Genomic DNA, 20,879 nt, shown 5'->3' with positions numbered 1-20,879 from the left:
AAACCAAATTCACCCCCTCATCCATCATCAGTTTCAAAAAATCATCATCAACTGACTGCACCATTCTCACATCCTGACATCCAATTGACGATATGTCTTGTCACAGATCACTTCATGTGGCTGAATGATAATAAAGATTGCAAAGAGTGCACATGTGTATGCATGGCATCTCAATGGAGTAAACTGGGGCATCATACACAACCACTTCTTGGCCAGTTCAAGATTCCAAATGGATTTTTCCAACATGTGAATCTTGATCTGGTAGGACATCTTCCTAAGTCCAACAGCAATCGAGATATTCTTTCGATCAATGAGCACTTATCATAGTGGGTAAAGGTTGTCTCTCTCAGAAACAGCATGGCATATTCAACAGACCAGGCTTCCATTGATACGAGGGCTGCTATATATATTTCTGGCCTAATAATGAAAATACGAATATTTATCAACGAAAATGGTTTATTGTTTTTCAAAATATTCTCCATCAAGATTTATACACTTTTGCATGCGCTCAAACAAATTTTCGAAGCACTTTTTCCACTCCGATTGAGACACCTCCAAAACATGGTTTTTGAATGCTGCAACAGCATCTTCTGGCGACGAAAATCGTTGACCACGCATTTCTTTCTTGATGTGTGGAATAAAAAGAAGTCACTGGGTGCCAAGTCAGGGCTGTACGGCGGTTGACCCATCACTTCGACGTTTTGGCCGGTCAAAAAGGCGCTGGTTTGAGCCGATGTGTGACAGCTCGCATTGTCATGGTGCACAATGATTCGTCTTCTCTTGTTCATTTTTCAAATTGCTCCGAAGACTTCAGGCAAACAAATGGTGGTGTACCACTCAGAATTGACCGTCCTACGTTGCTCAAGCAGAACAGTCGCCACATGACCAGTTTTGCCGAAGAAACAGGCGACCATTTGCTTCGAAGTGCTTCTTCCACGAACAACTTTCGTTGGATTTGGCTCGTCTTGGAAGACCCACACGGTCGATTGCTGTTTCGTTTCGGGCTCATACGCATAGATCCATGATTCGTCACCTGTGACGATCTTATAAACGTCTTTTGAAGCACCGCGATCGTATTTTTTCAGCATTTCTTTACACCAATCCACACGAGCTTTCTTTTGAGCGATTGTCAAATTGTGCGGGATCCAACGAGAACAAACCTTTTTTACGGCCAGGTGTTCATGCAATATCGAATGTATGCTGGTGGGAGAAATGCCTAGGCATGCCTCTATCTCACGGTATGTCACATGACGGTCTTGCATTATCAGTTCACGTACGGCATCGATGTTTTCTGGCACAACGGCTGTTTTTGGACGACCTTCACGGAATTCGTCTTTGAGCGAGCGTCGGCCATGATTGAATTCGTTGTACCAGTTTTTCACAGTGCTATAGGATGGTGCTTCGTCGCCATACAAAGATTTAAGTTCATCGATGCACTCTTGTCGTGATAATCCACGTCGAAAGTTGTGAAAAATGATCGCACGAAAATGTTCACGAGTTAATTCCATTTTTGTGCCAAATTGATTTCTTCAAGTCCCTGTAAAAGAAAAAAAAATTGTCTTAAGTCAAAAAGTTCTGAGTACATTTATGCTAAAAAATGTCAAACTTTCCAGTGGAAATGTCAGATTGCACCTGGCAACACTTAGTGTTGCCTAGGCCAGAAATATATATAGCAGCCCTCGTATGCAGCTTTCTTGGTTTCAATGCGTGGTGTCTACACTACCAATCAACATTGGCAAATCGAATCGGCCTTGTTCGAGTGAAATATGCAGTCTTTGCAGTACTCACCAGTACTGAATGCCTGCCTACCACCCAAAGAGCAATGGCATCCTTGAACAGTGCCACTATACTTTGAAAACAGCATTCATGTGCTACGGAGGCCAATAGACTGAAGCTGGGAATCCCATCCATGGTTGCAATCAGGTGTAAGCCTGGCACATGTGATTTAGGGGCTTCTATGGCAGTGAACCTCTATCACATAACACGGCTCTTACAAGCTAATTTTGTGCTTCAATAACTATCTGTCACAGCCACAGGTCTATCCAACCACATCACATGTGTGAAACGCCATACGTTAAAAGTCATTTCTGAAAGTATGTGTTTGAAGTGGTGCCTTATTTGGATGTGAAATATGAATGATAAACATTACATACAAGAAGGGAATGAAATTTGTTGAAATATAATCTTACTGAAGACTGCTAAAGATTAGATGACTAGATTGGTTATCCAGTGAAGAGGTAATGAATTGAGTTGGAAAGATAGGATATTTATAATATAACTTGAGTAAAAGATGCCATAGGTTGATAGTACACATCCTGAGGCATCAAGGAATATCTATTTGGTAATAGCAAGAAGTGTGAAGGGTAAACATTGCAGAGGGGACCAAGGCATAATGACAGTAAGTAAATGTTAAGCAGATATCAAAAGATTTGCATAAGACATACTATTGCAGAGAGCTGCATCAAACCAGTCATTAGACTAAACACTGCAACAACATCAACTAAAAACTTTTTCTGTATTGGTAGAATTAAAGGGATTTGTAAAATAAATAATGGTTATTTTCCAATCGTGTGGATCATTATTGCGAACTCTCATCATCATGAAATGGAATGATACTGTTTTACAACTGTATAGTACATCTTCTCAGCAGAAAATGTGGCAACATGCTGATCATTTTCAATACTTCATATGGTTCTTTTTCTCTGATTTATACTGAACTATGTTCAGTCTCTCTCTCTCTCTCTCTCTCTCTCTCTCTCTCTCTCTCTCTCTCTCTCTCTCTCTCTCTCTCTCTCCCTCTCTCTCTCTCTCTCTCTCCTTCCGTCTCTCTCTCACTCTCTCTCTCTCTGTCTCTCTCTCTCTCTCTCTCTCTCTCTCTCTCTCTCTCTCTCTCTCACACACACACACACACACACACACACACACTCTCTCACTCTCTCTCTTCCCCTCTGCCTACACCCCCCCCCCCCCCTAACCCCTCTCTCTGTTAAACACACACACACACACACATTCATTTTACTACATATTTAGGAAATCTTCTATAGAGTATAAGGAGTTATTATGGAGATATTAGTTCAGTTTGTGTTTCAAGCTAATTTTATTATCCATTAAATCCCATACATCACTAGGTAAATGGTCAAAGTTTTTTATGACTGGGTACTTCACTCTTTTCTGTCTCACACTAAGGTTGATTGATGGATGGTGTAAATCATTTCTGCTTTTAGTATAATTTTTTTGAATGTGACCCTTGTTTTCAAACTGTCACTGACTGATGACCACAAAAGTCATATTGGAGTATATGTACTATGAAGTTGTTGTCAGCATGCCTATCTGTTTAAAGAGCTACCTGCAAGAGGATCTGGTGTGGGCGTCATTGTACTACATTTTCCTTTAACCTCCTACCTCCATATAGGTAATAAAGAGACACAGAAAGAACATGTGTTATGTCTGACATTATCCTATTTACATTACAAACATATAAATTCCCAGATGTTGGCAATAAACAGAAATGAACACAGCTAACCAATCACGAGACACTTCATTAACTTTCATATGAGCTTAATGTTGAGATTGCATACATGTGCATACTGACACATGCACTCACACACACACACACACACACACACACACACACACACACACACACACATGGGGAAAGTGGTACGTTTGAATCTATGTATGTATCTGTGCTTGCTTGGAGGTTGTGTAGTTACCAATAATGTGATTTGTGTATACATTAGGGTTTTCATCCATTCCAATTTTTATAAAACTGTCCTGTTGTTTCCAAACATATGTTGGAAACAGTGAAATGTTCCAGATCTTCATCTTATAGAGAATACCTCCCCTTTTTCCATCCTGAACCTGTTGCATAATTTATTTAAATAAAATGGGTAAATTTTCCTTGTTTTATTTTAGTTATTCTTTGAGTTCAAGAAGTGTTGACATTACACTTCATTCAGTCTTAAAATTAAGCTGTAACTTGAGGGTGCAGTGGTCCCATCAACGATGGTACTTTTTTGGATTTCAGTATCAAGTTGCAGCACTATCATTGTTTGGGTATATTATGTGATATGTTACAGTTTGATACATAGGTGGAACAGCACTTGCAGCTGAACTTTTTATAAATGGCAATGAATGAGAATCTTGATAGCATAGTTTCTGAACAGAACTTAGCTTTTGACATTGAGGATGGACCAACATTATAGCCCTTTTGAAACAAAACACACATGAAGTTGCTGTTCATTATAAACTGTCAAGGCTTAAAGTGGACAGCTACATATCAGTGTAAACAGTCTCTTTTCATCGGTACAGTATCTTTACATCTGTACAGCAACAGTTGAAACTGTTATTCTATATTAAAAAATGATATCTGTGTACAGGTAGTGCTGAATTGTTTACTTGGCCTGGAAGATCACAGGCTGCTCTCGTTGACAAGAAGATGAGAACGTATAACTTGCAACACAAGAGATAAATCTGCAATTCAGTTAGATTCTTTAATTGTTATTTATACTGAAAGTATCACAGATTGTGTCACAAATATACTCCATCAAATCCAGTTCAAACATAAAATCTTGCCACATCAAACCTGTGTGTAAAGGAAGTGTTATTAAAGTTTAACATATAAAGAATGAAGAAAATAAGACTGTGAATAATATTGTCAGATTTTGACTTAAATGTGACTTAAGTGTATGTAATATTAATATAAAAATATTTTTGACAATGCAGTACTTGCTAACTTAAGTCTCTTTATCTCTGTAGAGCAACAATTGAAACTGTTATTCTGTATTAACAAATGATGTCTGTGTACAGGTAGCGCTGAATGGTTTACATGGCCTGGTGGATCACAGGCTGCTCCAGTTGACAAGAAAGGGCCATTCACATGTCCAGTTTGTCTTCGAATTTACCGTCGCTCACGATCTCTATGGCGCCATCAACGTTATGAGTGTAATATGCCAGCTCAGTTCCTATGTCCATTATGTCCATACAGAGCCAAACATAAGTGTAGTCTAAAGCTTCATCTTAACAAGAAACATCACATGCCTTCAGAAAATAACACTGATGTGAACTACTTGCAGAAGTAATCTGATATCTATAAATTCTGGAAATACTGTGTTTTCTTTTTCCTGAGAGACATTTCTGAAATATGTTGTACAGTTGTTATTGGAATTTAAATAATAAATTTTAACATAAATTTCATAAAGGCAGTAGTCCTGTAGTGGATAGGGTTTTACATATGTATTTTTTGCTGTTGTAGTAATATTAAATGGATAATAACAAAATTAGAAGTGCCAGAGGAGTCTTTATTTACAGATGCTGGACATAAATGATTGCAGCAGTGTGCACCAACTACCAGCATAAAACAAAATATACAAATAATTTTATTGAAGTGTGATTTTTGGAAATTTTAAATAATTCTTTTGCCCGAAGAAAGGAAAATTACATTAACAAGAAAAAAAAGTAGGGCATACCTTTAAGGTCACTCCAAACCCTTCATTATGTAATACAGTGTCCATTTGAAATCTGCTGCTGTATAAAGGCCTCCTCTAGACTTTTCTGTGCTTTACAGTCTTCAGTGACATACATATGTGATCTTACATGTATTCTACATTTAAGAATTAATAAAACATAGCCCTGACAATACTGATGATTGATGATTTGCATATAGGATATTTTTGTGCAACAAGGGAATATTTTGTTCTTGATTTGATAGTGTGTGTTTCCTCTTATGCTTGTTGCCAGTAACCTGAGAGACCTGCCTGTTGCCAGTGTTGGTGGTATATTGATTAGCAAAATATACATTTAAACACTTACTTTTATCATTAATTCTAAGGATGTAAGAATGGGAATGATTAATGCTGAAGGCATTACAGTTGATAAAATAAAGGAATTCTGCTGTGAAATTCATGTAATCTCTCTCTAAATCACATGCCCTTTTCCTGGATGTTGATTATCACCAATAATGTAAAGTCCATTAGTGATCAGAATGAGTTTCACTTTAATTTTTGTCATGCTTTACACATTACACATTACATTTTCTATTTTATACACTGGACTTTCACTAATCCGGCCCTCAGTAGGCCGGCCTCTCAGTAATCGAATGCACATAAAAAAACACAAGCACAAGAATTATCGTGTGCAAAAATGCTTAGTTAAACAATATTTTATATTTGAAATTGTAGCTTTCTTTACAGTTTGGAATCATGTCTTATAAAAGAAAACATGTTACGCTGGACCCCAAGCAGAAACTTAAATTTTTAGGTAAGTTAAATCGAGGTTCTTCACAAAAAGCCATTGCTGATGAGTTCAGTATTGGACAAGCAACTGTTTATGACATCAAAAAGAAAGAAGATGTTATCCGACAGTACTCAGCACAAATGGACAGTGAGTTGGGAAAATGGAAGGTTATACGAAAGAGAGGGATTGATGAACTGGACATAGCTCTTTATAGATGGTTCATACAACTACACAGTAAGTGAATTCCAGTCAGTGGCCAAATTACAAAGGAAAAAGCAGCTGCATTTAACAAACAACTTGTTTGCGGTGAGCGCAGGTTGGCTATCAAACTGGAAAAAACAACATGGCATTTGGCAGCTGACAGTCACCATGGAAACTGGCTCAGATAATGGTAAGGATGCTTATGATATTGTAAGCAATACACAGAAGATAAAAGAGGAAGAAGATTTACCTGCTGATGACTTTTTTACAAGATACTTCCTTCAAAAACATTAGCTGCCAAGAACGAGAAGGAAGCTTGCAAGCAACAGAAACAGCACGTAATATTAACGGCATATTGTAATGCAAATGGGAGTCATAAACTACCGCTTATGGTGACTGGAAATTCCCAACATCCACATTGTTTTCAACACACAAACATAAATACTCTACCAGTGCAGTATTGTGATCAGAAGAAAGCGTGGATGGACAGACAAATATTTTCTTGGTGGTTACATGGAACGTTTGTACCAGTAGTAAGAAAAGAGCTAAAGGAGAAAAAGCTTCCACTGAAAGCTATTGATATAATTGACAATGCTGCCAGTCATCCTTCAGATGTTTCTCTAAAGTCCAATGGTATACAAGCAATCTTTCTCCCATGCGATGTGACAGCCCTAATTCAGCCCATGGAACAGGGAATTTTGGAATCAATTAAACGTCATTAATGACATTCACTTCCTGTCTCCTTGCTAAACAAAAGTGAAAACGACTATCGAGACTATGCTGAAGACATGGAAACAATTAACATATGTGATGTTGTTTTTCAAGTAGCTGAAGCATAGGATAAAGTGGAGGGCTACCATAGTGAAGAGCTGGAGAAAATTGTGGCCATCCATTGATGCCAAGTTGGATCCAGTATTGAGTGACAACGATGATCCAGTCAATTTGGAATTATCAATTATTTTGTACACTGACACATTCCACATCCTTCCAGGAGGAGAAGAAATTAATGATGAAGCTGTTACTAAGTTGCTGAGTGAGGAAAATATGATACGAACCAAATTTTAACAAATGAATAAACAATCAAAAGCATGCAAGAAATTAATGAGGAAAGTGATGAAGAAGAGGACACAGGAGGAAAGAGCATAAAGATTTCTCACACTGATGGTGCTGAAGCTGTCGAGTTATTCTTGGAGTACATTATGCAACAACCAGATACATGCAGTACCGACATAATGTTTGTAAAGTGGTTGTGTGATAAAGCATGCCATTGTCGCGTATCATCAGTGTGACAGTTAAAAATTAGGGACATGTTTCATAGTGAGTGATATGACTGTATCATTATGTACAGTACACACTCAAAGATGAAGTTTTCTTTCAAAATTAGTGTATTTTTGGATTTAATAAAGTATATCGTCATGTTTTAAAATTGTATCCTTCTGTTTAATTAAGTACAGTACACTATATCACCTATGTTTTCAAAATAAAAAAAAAATGAATCAAATAAATTTCAGACACTCAATAATCCAGCACTTCTGCTAGTGTGGCACGCATATTAACCAGGAATGGCCGAATTTGAGAGAGTCTAGTGTACTCCCAGGACATAAGAAACTGGTTATCCTTTCCATTAGCACATGATCACATGATGATAAGCTATTTTTTTAACATGGGAAGATAGTTGTCCTTCCTACTAGCATAAGGGGAAAAGACAACTTTGTTTAAACAACTTTGCCAGAACTGTAAATATTTTTGTTTGGGAAATGTCATCCTCTGCCAATAATTTTTTTTTTTAAATTTCAGATTCCAAAAGCTAGGGACTAGTGACTATAAACACCAATCAAGATCAGCAATTCTAATTGGCCTTATTCAGTGAACTACACTGTCTTTGCAGTACTCATCAGTACTGGATGTCTGCCTACCACCCACAGAGCAATGGCATCCTTGAAAACAGTATTCATACTTTGAAAAAAGTATATGCTTTGAAAACGGTATTCATGTGCTACGGATGCCAACAGACTGATGCCATGAAGCCCTTCTGTCAGGTGTGTGCCTGGCATGCAACTGTGACAACTGTGATTTAGGGGCTTGTCTAGCAGTGACCCTATATCACATAACACTCTTCTTAACAGCTGATTTTGTGCTTCATTAACTGTCACAGTCACAGTACTATCCAACCACATCACATGTGTCAAATGCCACATGTTAAAAAGTCATTTCTGAAAGTATGTATTTGGAATGGTGCCCTATTTGGAACTGAAATGTGGATGATCAACAAAACAGACAAGAAGAGAATGAAAATTGTTGAAATGTGATGTTACAGAAGAGTGCTAAAGATTAGATGCCTAGATTGGGTATCCAGTGAAGAGGTAATGAATTGAGTTAGAATGAAAATATCTTTATGATATAATTTGAGTAAAAGATGGCATAGGTTGACAGTACACGTCCTGAGGCATCAAGAAATATCTGTTTGGTAATAGAAAGATGTGTGAGGGGCAAACTTTGCTAAGGGGACCAAGGCATAATGACAGTAAGCAAGTTTAAATGGATGCAGTTTCAATGGTTAAGCAGTCATCAAAAGACTTGCATAGGATAGACTACTACGGAGAGCTGCATCAAACCAGTCTTTAGACTGAAGACCACAACACCATCAACAACAAGCTCTTTCTGTTATGGTAGAATTAAAGGGATTTGTAAAATGAGTGATGGTTATTTGCCTATTGTGTGGATCATGATTGCGAACCCTCATCACAATACGGAATGACTCCGTTTTACAATTGTAGTACATCTTCTCAGCAGAAAATGTGGGAACATGCTGAGCATTTTCAATACTTAAAATGCTTCTTTTTTTTCTCTTATTTATACTGAACTATGTTCAGTCTCTGTCTGTCTGTCTGTCTCTCTCTCTCTCTCTCCCTCTCTCTCTCTCTCTCTCTCTCTCTCTCATATATATATTTATTTCTCTATCTTCCCCTCTTCACTCCTCTGCCCTCCTCCCCCCCTCTTTGTGTTAAACACATTCACACCCACCCACCCACCCACCCACGCACCCACACACACACACACACGCACACATATGGGGAAAGTGTATGTTTGAGTCTATGTATGTATCTGTGCTTGGTGGAAGGTTGTGTAATTACCAATAATGTGATTTGTGTATACATTAGGGTTTTCATATATCCCAATTTTTTTAGAAACAGTTCTGTTGTTTCCAAACATATTTTGAAAACAGTGAAATATTCCAGATTTTCATCTGATAGGGTACACCTCCACTTTTTTCCATTCTGATCCTCTAGCATAATTTATTTCAGAAAACTGGGTAAATTTTCCTTGTTTCATTTCAGTTGTTCCATGAGTTCAAGAAGCGTTAGCATTACTCTTCATTCAGTCTTAAAATTAAGCTGTAACTTGAGGGTGCAGTGGTCCCATCAATGATGGGACTTGTTCGGATTTCAGTATCAAGTTGCAGCACTATCATTGTTTGTGTATATTATGTGATATGTTACAGTTTGATACATAGGTGGATCCAGTACTTGTAGCTATGTTTTTTATAAATGGTAATGAATTGTTTTGTATGTAAGAGCAATGTGAACAGTAAATTATTGCAAGATGTTTCATTCGTAAAGTATAGGGTGAGAATCTTGTTAGTACAGTTTCTGGGAAATAGTTAGTGTTTGACATTCTGGAAGGACCAACATTATAGCCATTGTGAAACCAAACAGGCAGGAAGTTGCTGTTCAAAATAAACTGTCGTCTGCACAGTCCCTTTACAACTTTTCAGCATCTGTTATTGTATATTAAAAAATGATGTCTGTGTGCAGGTGGTGCTGTTAGTTTACTTGGCCTGGTAGATCACAGGCAGCTGTAGTTGACAAGAAGATGAGGGCAAACTACTTGCAACACAAGAGATACATCTGCATTTAAATTAGGTTTTTTAATTGTTATTTATACTGATAAAAGTATCACAGATCATGTCACAATGCTACTCCATCAATTACAGTTCAAAACATAAAGTCTTGCCACATCAAACCAGTGTGTGAAGGATGTGTTATTAAAGCTTCACATATAAAGATAAAGAACAACTGTAACAAATATTGTCACGTTTCCACTTAACAGGGACTTAAATATATGTAATATTAACATAAAAATATTTTTCACAGTATAGTACATGCTAACTTAAGTCTCCTTATGTCTATACAGCAACAGTTGAAACTGTTACTCTATATTAACAAATGATGTCTGTGTACAGGTAGTGCTGAATGGTTTACATTGCCTGACAGATCATAGGCTGCTCCAGTTGACAGTAAAAGGACCATTCACATGTCCTGTATGTCTTCGAATTTACTGTCTCACAAGATCTCTATGGCGCCATCAACGTTATGAGTTTAATATGCCAGCTCATTTCCAATGTCCATTATGTTCATACAGAGCCACACATAAGTGTAGTCTAAAGCTTCATCTTAACAAGGAACATCACATACCTTCAGAAAATACCATTGATTGAACTACTTGCAGAAGTAATATGATATCTATAACATTTTGAAAATTCTGTACTTTCTTTTTCCTGAGAGACATTTCTGAAATACGTTGTGCAGTTGTCATTGGAATTAAAATACTGCATTTTAACATAAATTTCATAAAGGCAGTAGTCCTGTGGTGGATAGGTTTTTATATATGTACAGCAGGGTCCCACTAATCCGAACCCTGGTAATCCAAACATTCAGTTAATTCAAACATGGAAAATGTTAGTCTAAGTAGGGAAAACTGTGCAGTAAAGTGCTGTAGATAGACACTATTTTAATTTACACAGTAAAGTAAACATGTATTAGAAAAATTGACAAGAATACATTAGGTTTAAACAACGCATAACAATGAAATAAAAGCTGTTAAACTTACTAAAATACAGCAGTCATTTTATCCCTACTTTTTAGATGACAAAAACTCAGTCATTGTTTTTTGACATAATGAAGACAGCCTGTTATATGATGCATAGGTGTGTCATCGTCTCAGAAACATCAAAGCAGCAGGTGTAGCAGTGGGCTGTTGCTCCACATAATGTAGTGCGAGGTCGAGGGCTTCTGCTGCATCACTGTGTGGCACCAGCTCTCCTTTGTTGCTTTTAATCTTATTGTCACTTCTGTCACAGCAGTCCACTTTTTCCTGGTCTTGAGTAACAACAGCAACTAAATCAGTATCAGTAAGGTTCTTCACACATGCCCCATCTGCCGCCATCCACTCATTTATGTTTTCTTCACTAACTTCTTCACATCCAGGGACTGTCTGCATCATTTGTAGCAGATTTTCCTCTTCGTTTTCAACTAAGTTGTCCTGAAATTCGAGAGATGTCAACAGTTTTTTCCACGATTTTCACAGAGTATTTTCTAAAATATTCTGCCATGCCTCAGCGGCCCAATAAACAACATCCTTCACATTGGTCATTTTTAAAGTGCATTAGTGATCAGAAAGGGGTTCACTTTAATTTTTGTCATGCTTTACACATAATATATTCTTTTTTATTCTACCAGAACATGAGAAACTGTTTATCCTTTCTGTTAGCACATGATGATATGCCATTTTTTAATGTGAGAACCTAGTTGTCTTTCCTACAAGCAATGAGGAAAAGACAACTTTGTTTAAACAAGTTTGCCAGAACTATAAATATTTATGTTTGGGAAGTAGGATCCTCCACCAATAATTTTTCAATAATTTCAGATTCCAAAAGCTAGGGATTCAATTATGGTATCAAATTTCTGTATCTGTCAGCCATGTGCAAGTTGTATGTGTTACAGCAACAGATATGTAAACTCTCCTCTCCTGTCTCTAATACTCTGAATATGAAATTGTGTATACTTCGTTATGATATTATATAAAGGAGCCATTGAACAACAACAGGCACATTGAACAGGACAAAGACCTTCATCAGACGAAGAACCACAACACACACACATACTCATACATGCACAACTCGTACACACAGAGCTGTGTTGTCCACACAGTTCTTTTTCTGTACCACCTGATTGTTACTGTCAATGTTACCCCACCTATACAACATACTCAAGCCTATGGCCTTGCCACCACAGAACACATCTTTCTCAATGCGAGACTCACTCCAAACCCACAATCTGCTTCCTGCCCACTGTGACCAACTACTTTCTTATGTACAATTACTTCTCCTTTGAAGGCATGACCTACAAACAAAGCCACTGATCATGGGCACCTGAACAGCATATTCTTATTCTTGAGCCACACAGGGAAATCCTTTCTAGCCACCCAGAATCCTAAACCCCTTACTTGGTTCAGATTCATTGATGACATCTTCATGATTCATACCAGGAGTGAGAACACACTATCCACACTCCTACAGAACATCAATACCTGCTCCGCCAATCCATTTCAACTCCCCTCCTCAGTCCAACAACCCATCTCCCTTGATGTTGACTTCCACCTCCACCAATCCCCTTCTGAATATGTCGATGGCTCCACTGAGGCCTTTTCAGAGCAAAATTATCCTCCCCATCTTGTCAAAAAACAGATATCCCATGTCTTGTTGCCACAGTCTCCTACCACCCTCACATACACACTGACCAGCTACAAAGAAGTACCCTCCTCATGACTCAGTATCAGGCAGAACTGGTGCAACTAATTCACATTCAACTACCTATGTTTGTGCCCTTAGTGAGAAATATCTTCCCCACCCCTCCCATAGTGGTATTTCACCAGCCGCCCAATCTACACAATATCCTTTTCCATCCCTCTACCCATGCTCCTCACTTCTTGCCTCATGTCTCATACCTCTGTAAAAGACCTAGTTGCAAGATGTGTACCATATGTCCCACCACTACCACCTACTCCATTCCTCTCAAAAGCATTTCCTACCACTTCCTGAGGTAGGGCTACCTGTGAAAGCAGCCATGTAGTCTACTGACTTAGCGGCAACAACTGCGCAAAATTTGAAGAGGGCATGACCAGTAACTAGCTTTGGTCAAGAGACTGCTAGACCATCAAGTTCTGAGCATGTCACATAATGGGTTGTACTTGACTTCATTGGCTGTTTCATAGTCCATGCAATCTGGATCCTCCCTGCAACACCGGCTGTTCTGAACTGCACAAGTGGAAACTCTCCCTATAACATATTCTTTATTCTCATAGTACCCATGGCCTCAACATTTGCTAATTTGTGTCCTCCAACTGTCTGTACCTCCTTCCCTACTTCAACTCTAATCTCACATGTACCTTCTACCCTCTGACTCGTATGTGTATGTGTAGTCCTTACCTCTTTGCCCCTTCTCACTTTCACCCAAAACACAGCTCTCCCCATGCTGTTCCTAGCATTCCACCATCCTGTCCCTGCCTTGCCCCTACAAGTTCCCAGAGGCAGTGCCACAGCTTCTTCCCTCACCCCTACCCTGCTCCCTCTCCTTCCACAACTCGCATCTCTGTGTATCACTACTATCCATCCTAGAGAAGATTGCTACTTGCCCCAGTGATGGGTGCCACATCAACTGGAGATGACAATGTGTGTGAGTTGTTTGTGTATAATTATGTATCTTTGTTTATCTGTCTGATGAAGGACTTTATCTGACAGCTAAACTCTAACAGTCTAGTACTGAATCTGCTTTTGTACTGTTCAACAGCTCCTCTGTATGGTAACAATCAATCCTGATATTCATATTGTTTGTTATTACATTGATTGACTGTGCCATCAGTTCTTGGTAAACTATTTTATACATTGTGAATGTAAACACTCACAGCAATTTAATGTAATATTCAACAGTATTTCTTATCTCCTTTTTCAAAAAGGTTTTTGGTTGCCTGGGCCTCAAAAGCTACGAAGATAAGTATGTGTAACTGTGAAGTTTTTTTGGATCGAAGCTTTTAAATCAGTGCATCAATAGCAGGATATCTCATTTCATTTCTATTGGAATTGTGTGAGCAATATATTTTGTGTGAGATGGCAGCAGAGTGCATCATGTGGAATATAACAGACCTCTCTGGTGCAATTGCACTCTGAGTTTTATGTGTGAAATATAATATTCTTTGGTTGTTGTGTTTGATGTATTTTACCTAGAAGTGCAAATATAGTTACTGGCACTAAATGTCTTTTACTCACTATTATTTATTCAACTGTCTCGACTCTAATAGTTTATGGGCCCAGTGATCCATATGGGATTAGTATATACATAATATAATAGTGAGAAAATATTGGAAAAGTTCCAATTAGTGCACTTGCTTGAAGTATGAGATATCCATACAAGATGAACACAACTCTTTTGTATTATTTTTTGGTGTTATTCTTTACATCAGGAAAGATCAATGTTACTGTTAAAATGAGCACGACACAAATGTTGCAGATTTAAAGACTTGTGGGTTGTGAAAATTATGCAACGTGGAAATTTGCAATAAAAGCATATTTACATTTGCACAATCTATGGGATGTAGTGGATGGGACAATGAAGTCCACAGATCAGGATTATTTAAGTAAGGATAGGAAAGTAAAATCAACATTTATATTACTTGTTGACCCAGTAAAAGCAGCGAGAGCAAAAGAAATCTGGAACAAATTACGAAGTGCATTTGAGGATGGAGTTCTTACAAGGAAAGTAGGATTACTATGTGAGTTAATTACCACTCAGCTGGATAAATGCAATAGTGTAGACGAATACATCAACAAAATAGTATCCACGTCAAACTGACTGAGAAACATTGGGTATGAGATCACTGCCCGAAAGGTATGCACCTATGATTATGGGGCTGGAAAGCTCAGGTATACCAATCACAGGTGACAGTGCTTAAGTGAAAATCTTACAGGATGTAAAGAGTACTTCAAACTATCATGTACTGGAGGAGGAAACTGCATCTGCTCTTTATTCAAAAGACAAAAGGAAGAGATCAGTGAGGTTCTACAGATGTCAGAAGAAGGGGCATATTGCATCTCAGTGCAGAGACAAAGTAAATCCAAAGTCAAACACACAGCAAAAGAGGTATGTTGCTGATAGCCCAGAGAGAGTGGCCAATAATAAAGATAAGGTACTCTCATGTTTCTGTTCTAATTGGAGATGTGGGGAATCGTCAACTGGAATGGATTTTTGATTCAGATGCATCAGTGCATATTGTTAAAGACAAATCTCTTCCTTGTGATGTTAAAGATAAGACATGTGGAAATATCTACTGTTGATGGCAGGTGGAAATATCTACTGTTGATGGCAGCAAGCTCCAGTGTCATTTCACTGGAAAACTATCCCTACATGTAATTGTGAACCCGATATGGTTACAGCAAACGATGTTCATTATGTGAAAGATATCGATCCTGCAAAAATTTCACAGTGATACATATTTATCTTTGTACCTGATGATGCATAACAGCCAAAAAACAGTTTGTAAAAGAAAATAATAAGTATTGTAGAATTTTACACCAGTGTCACACGTGCTTTCATTCATAATTCATGTTTTATTTCATCCTAGATTTTCTGCTGTTTAGCTGTGCTTACTCTTGTCTGCCTTTTTGTCTTTGTCTCTAAAGTCACTGTGTACTTATCATGTTTCATGTGTGTAAAAATGATTTTATTATGGACTCTTGCATGAGATTCAGCACGAATGTTATTTTATTTTACCTACATGTAGAGCTGTGTAAAAATTTTTCACATATATATGTTTCATTTCTATTCCTTTTAGTTTTTGCCAGATAACCTAATCTTGAAGGCTATGTTCAAAGTTGGCAAGTATTAATTATAAGATTTTCTTGGTCAGTCATGAGCATAATTTGAATAGTTAAATGACCCATCTTAAATATGAGTGAAACTAAATCAAGCTACAAGTAGTACTTAGCTGTAGCCAAATATATATTCTGATGTTTGATTGAAAAGTAAACAATTTTGGTGATAACACAATGAGTGATGTCACGATACCACTTTTTGCTATGTTGGTTGCATGTGCAGCACCACAAGCTCACTAACTTATTCTATTTGCATTTCGATGCTCAAGCAAAATTTTGGTGCAAGATTTCATGGAACAATCCATTACTGTACACAATATCGGATCTGACAGCATCATTAAAACCAGTTTGGCTGTCACCTTTTCACTGTTGTTTCATAAAACTATAATCAACAGAAAAAAGTGGAAGCATGTTTCTTTTCTGTGACCCTTGAATAGGTATAGATGGAGGAATTGAAAATGATTAATAATTGTTTCTATAACTGGAAAAATTGATTGGAAAGTAGAGTTGAAAGAAACATGAAGCTAAATTTTGACTCTGTACACAATCCTGAGTGAACTTTAACTGATGCCAATATCAACAGACTTTCAGTATCAATAAATTCAAGGTCAATATTCATAATTTGCATTATGTATGGCTTCACATTAAGTCCATTGTGTTTAGTCTTGATTGTAAGAGTGTCGATGCTGGATTACTTCTCCGGATATCACGTAAATTCTTCTTGTCTGCTCCGAACCTCTTGATGCAGGATCTCACCGGCAAGTGAAATGACGAACATATAGGAGTGGACATCTTAAATAAATATGCGATTAAATTTTGCTTTTCTTATAACTTTTTATAACACTTTCAATGTATGGTTGAAATACACGATTTTAACAATGCTGGTATGATGGACCCAAGTATACGTCCGTACACTACCACTTATCAAAACAAAAGGGTGAAGATACAGGAATTAATAAATTGAAGAGTGTAATTCTTATCTTGCTTCATACAGATATTTAATGATGTATCAAAAAATTATCTCTGTGACAAAAAAACTCGTTAATTTATCTTTGTTGGTGTCTATAACCCATTCAGTTTACATACAGCTTACATATAAGAAAAGAAAAGAAGGAAATAATAATGTGATTCAGTACACCCTTTAGATTTTCTAGGTGAAATAGATGTATACAAATTGCAAACTTAAACATTGAAATAAATGTGTGGAAAATATTTATTTTGTTCTAAATATGATATGATTATCAATGAATCAGTAAGTGTATTTGTTGCTTGTGCTGTATGAAATTTTGTGGTTCATTGTTAATTTTGCTGAAAAGAGAAGAAACTACTCCACAACTTTGGATAAATACAAAGACTTGGTAAATTCAATGTGGCCAGTGTGTTATATTTGTTTAAAGCAGAAGCTGCAGCAAAGAAAATTTCTTTTTCTCTATGAATATATCAGATCACACACTTTATTTACAATAAGAAATGCAGCACTTTTAATTTGTTTAGATTTCAAGCATATCAATATCACAAATTCCTAAAACAAAAAAAGGAACCAACAAAGCAAACTTAGGGAGGGCTGGTAATTGGTATTGGAGTAAACATAATGATATCTACATGTTTTAAAACATAAAATACACATACACAAAACACACACACACACACACACACACACACACACACACACACACACACAGAGAGAGAGAGAGAGAGAGAGAGAGAGAGAGAGAGATTTTGGGGGAGAGAGAAGGAGAGAACAGGTATTTGATGATTAGATGTATGAATGATTAATGAATGTGTCTATAACCATACCCACTGAGGCACTACAAGACATGGATACTCTTATAGGAAGGTACATTAATGGAACGTAGGTGTCTATCAGTAAGAAATTTAGTTGTATACAAATTCCACTGGTTCATACAGTAGTAGAATTGCTGGAATACAGAATGAGGCAAGTTTTCAAAAAATAAAATTACATTAACACCCATTAAATAAACATATTTATAGTTAAAACAGTTGGTTTGTATGAATTCACAAATATGAATCATTACTTGCAATGTCACCCTAAATAAAAACTACATTATTCACAGATACAATGTCATTCTTATCAGATACTGAGCTGAGTGATTTGTTCAAATCTAGGGTATGACACGACTAATTTAAATGGTTTGCAATATGGAGCCCAAGAAGTTAGATGTTTACTTATTTGACATGACTTGTTAATAATTAAGATAAATCAGTGTATAGTTGTGTGGTTTGATATCTCTATTAATGAAGGAGCAGACTAATAGTCCAAATGCCCAAAGTTCATTCCTTAATTATTCCAAGTTTTCTGATCCTTGATTACTATTTGTACAAAATTTAATATTTGTGAAAATTAACAAAACATTTCTACGTTGATTTATAATAATTCCCATAATGTGTTCAATATGGCTTAGTGGGTCACTGTTAAACTTCAAACAGAATGGTTCAGAACGTGATTCCTGGTTATTCAAAGATCTTTTTTCATGTAATTTACACATACTTTCAGCTCTGAAAGTGCTTTACATATGTGTAAATTAAAAAAAAAAGTGCCAAACCACATTACAGTCCAGATTCCATATCCATGCCACAAAGAAGTTGGCTGTGTAGGACAGGTTATAGGAAAGGGAGAAACAACAGTTTTCCGCTGAAAATAAGTTCATTCATGGTGAAGCAATGTTCTGCTTAAATCAGCATTCAAGTTTCTTTTGTGTTCATTCAATTTACCTGATCTTACAACTGTATAATTTAAGAATTTATTAATCCATGTTTAACTGAAATTGTACACAGCACCAGGATTCTGTACTGAATTTGCAGCAGAGTTAATTCTTCTTTTAACCTTAATGTACCAAAAATCCATCAAACAAAAAACTACGCCCAGTGGTTGGAGGAAAACACAAATTACACCATTCCACAAGGACAGCAGAACCAATCTACAAAATTATTGTCCAATATCCTTGATATTCATTTGTTGTAGAATCCTAGAACATATTCTGAGTTCAAATGTAATGAATTATGTCAAACAAAAGGACCTCCTCCAAGCCAATCAGTAAACTTTCAAAAACATTGTTAACGTGAAACCCAACTTGCACTTTTCCACATGGCATCCTGAAAACCATGGTTCAAGGCTGCAGTGTTTCTTGACTTCTAAAAGAAATTTGACTCAGTGTGACACATATGCTTATTATTGAAAGGCCAATCAAGATTTGTGACTGGCTTGAGGATTTCTTCATGGGGAGGATACAGCATGTTTTCTTGGATGGAGAGTAATTGACAGGTGTAAAAATAAAATTAAGTGTGCACCAGGGAAGTGTATTGGGGTGCTAGCTATTCATGTTGTATGATAATGGCCATACAGACGATATTAAAAGCAAACTCGGATGTTTTGTAGATGATGCAATTACCTATAATGAAGTACTGCAATTACCTATACTGAAGTACTGTCTGGGAAAAAAAAAAAAAAAAAAAAAAAAAAAAAAAAAAAAAAAAAAAAAAAAAATGAACTTCACACATATTCAGTCAGACTTTGATAAGATTTAAAAGTGGTGCAAACATTGGCAGCTTGCTTTAAATCTTGAGAAATATACATATTTGTAAGTCAGAAAGTGAAAAAAATATAATATCCTATTATTACAATGTCAATGAAACACAGTTGAATCAGTCAACTTATGCGTATATCTAGCGGTAATAATTCGTAGGGATATGAAGTGGAATAATCACAAAGGCTCAGTCATAGCTAAAGCAGGTGGAAGACAATGATTCATTGGTAGGATACTAGGGAAATGCAATCAGCCTACAAAGGAGATTGCATACAAAACATTTGTTCAGCCTTTCCTAAAATGTTGCTCAAGTGTGTGTGATCTGCACCAAATGGGACTAATAGGGGAAATTAATGTATACAAAAAAGGTAGCACAAATGAATACAGGTTTGTTTGATCATGGGAGAGTGTCACAGAGATGCTGAAAGAACTGCACTTACATACCTGTGTAGACAGACCTAAATCATCATGTAAATAGTTAGTTGTTTAGGTGATTAGTCTAAGAATATACTACATCCCCCTGAATATTACTCACACAGGGACTGTGAAAACAAAATTAGACTAATTATAGTGTACACAGAGGTATTTAAGCAATCATTCCATTCTTCCTGCACTGCATACGAGAATGGAACTTGGGAAAATCCTTAATAATTGGTACAATGGAAAGAGCCCTCTGCCATATACTTCATAGTGATTTGCAGAGTAGATGTCGATTTTGGAATAATAAATCTTATCCTCTGGCACCATTTGGGTGCCAATCAAGGCCACAAATGTGTGTAACTCATAAGACCACAATAACCACAAGCTTGCTTCTGTAGCAGAATATGTCCAAAGTCATTGGATTGATAACACGAATACCATAAGGACAGTCCTACATGTTGAACATAATATTTTACTGTTCTACAAGGAATACCATCACAGCCATCTTAATTATTCCTCTTTATTGCTCTGGTCAATTTTTTAATCTCTTAAAACTTTCAAAGTTGTTTTCTATCTTCGGAAGTTTCTATCTAATGCATCTGTATTAAAGTTTTTTGATAGTGGTGACAGTGGGAAGTTATCACTGAATTTGTTGCCTAAAAGTTTCAATGTGGCACAATATTTGAACAATTATTTTTCTGGGTCCTCCGTGTACTTTAGATCACTGTTTTCATTTCTTTAATAATGTTCTGGATTCATTTTGTCTTATTCTT

Source organism: Schistocerca gregaria, chromosome 3 (assembly GCF_023897955.1).
Source record: "Schistocerca gregaria isolate iqSchGreg1 chromosome 3, iqSchGreg1.2, whole genome shotgun sequence".
Taxonomy (NCBI): domain Eukaryota; kingdom Metazoa; phylum Arthropoda; class Insecta; order Orthoptera; family Acrididae; genus Schistocerca; species Schistocerca gregaria.
Note: the sequence above shows the minus strand (reverse complement) of the source record.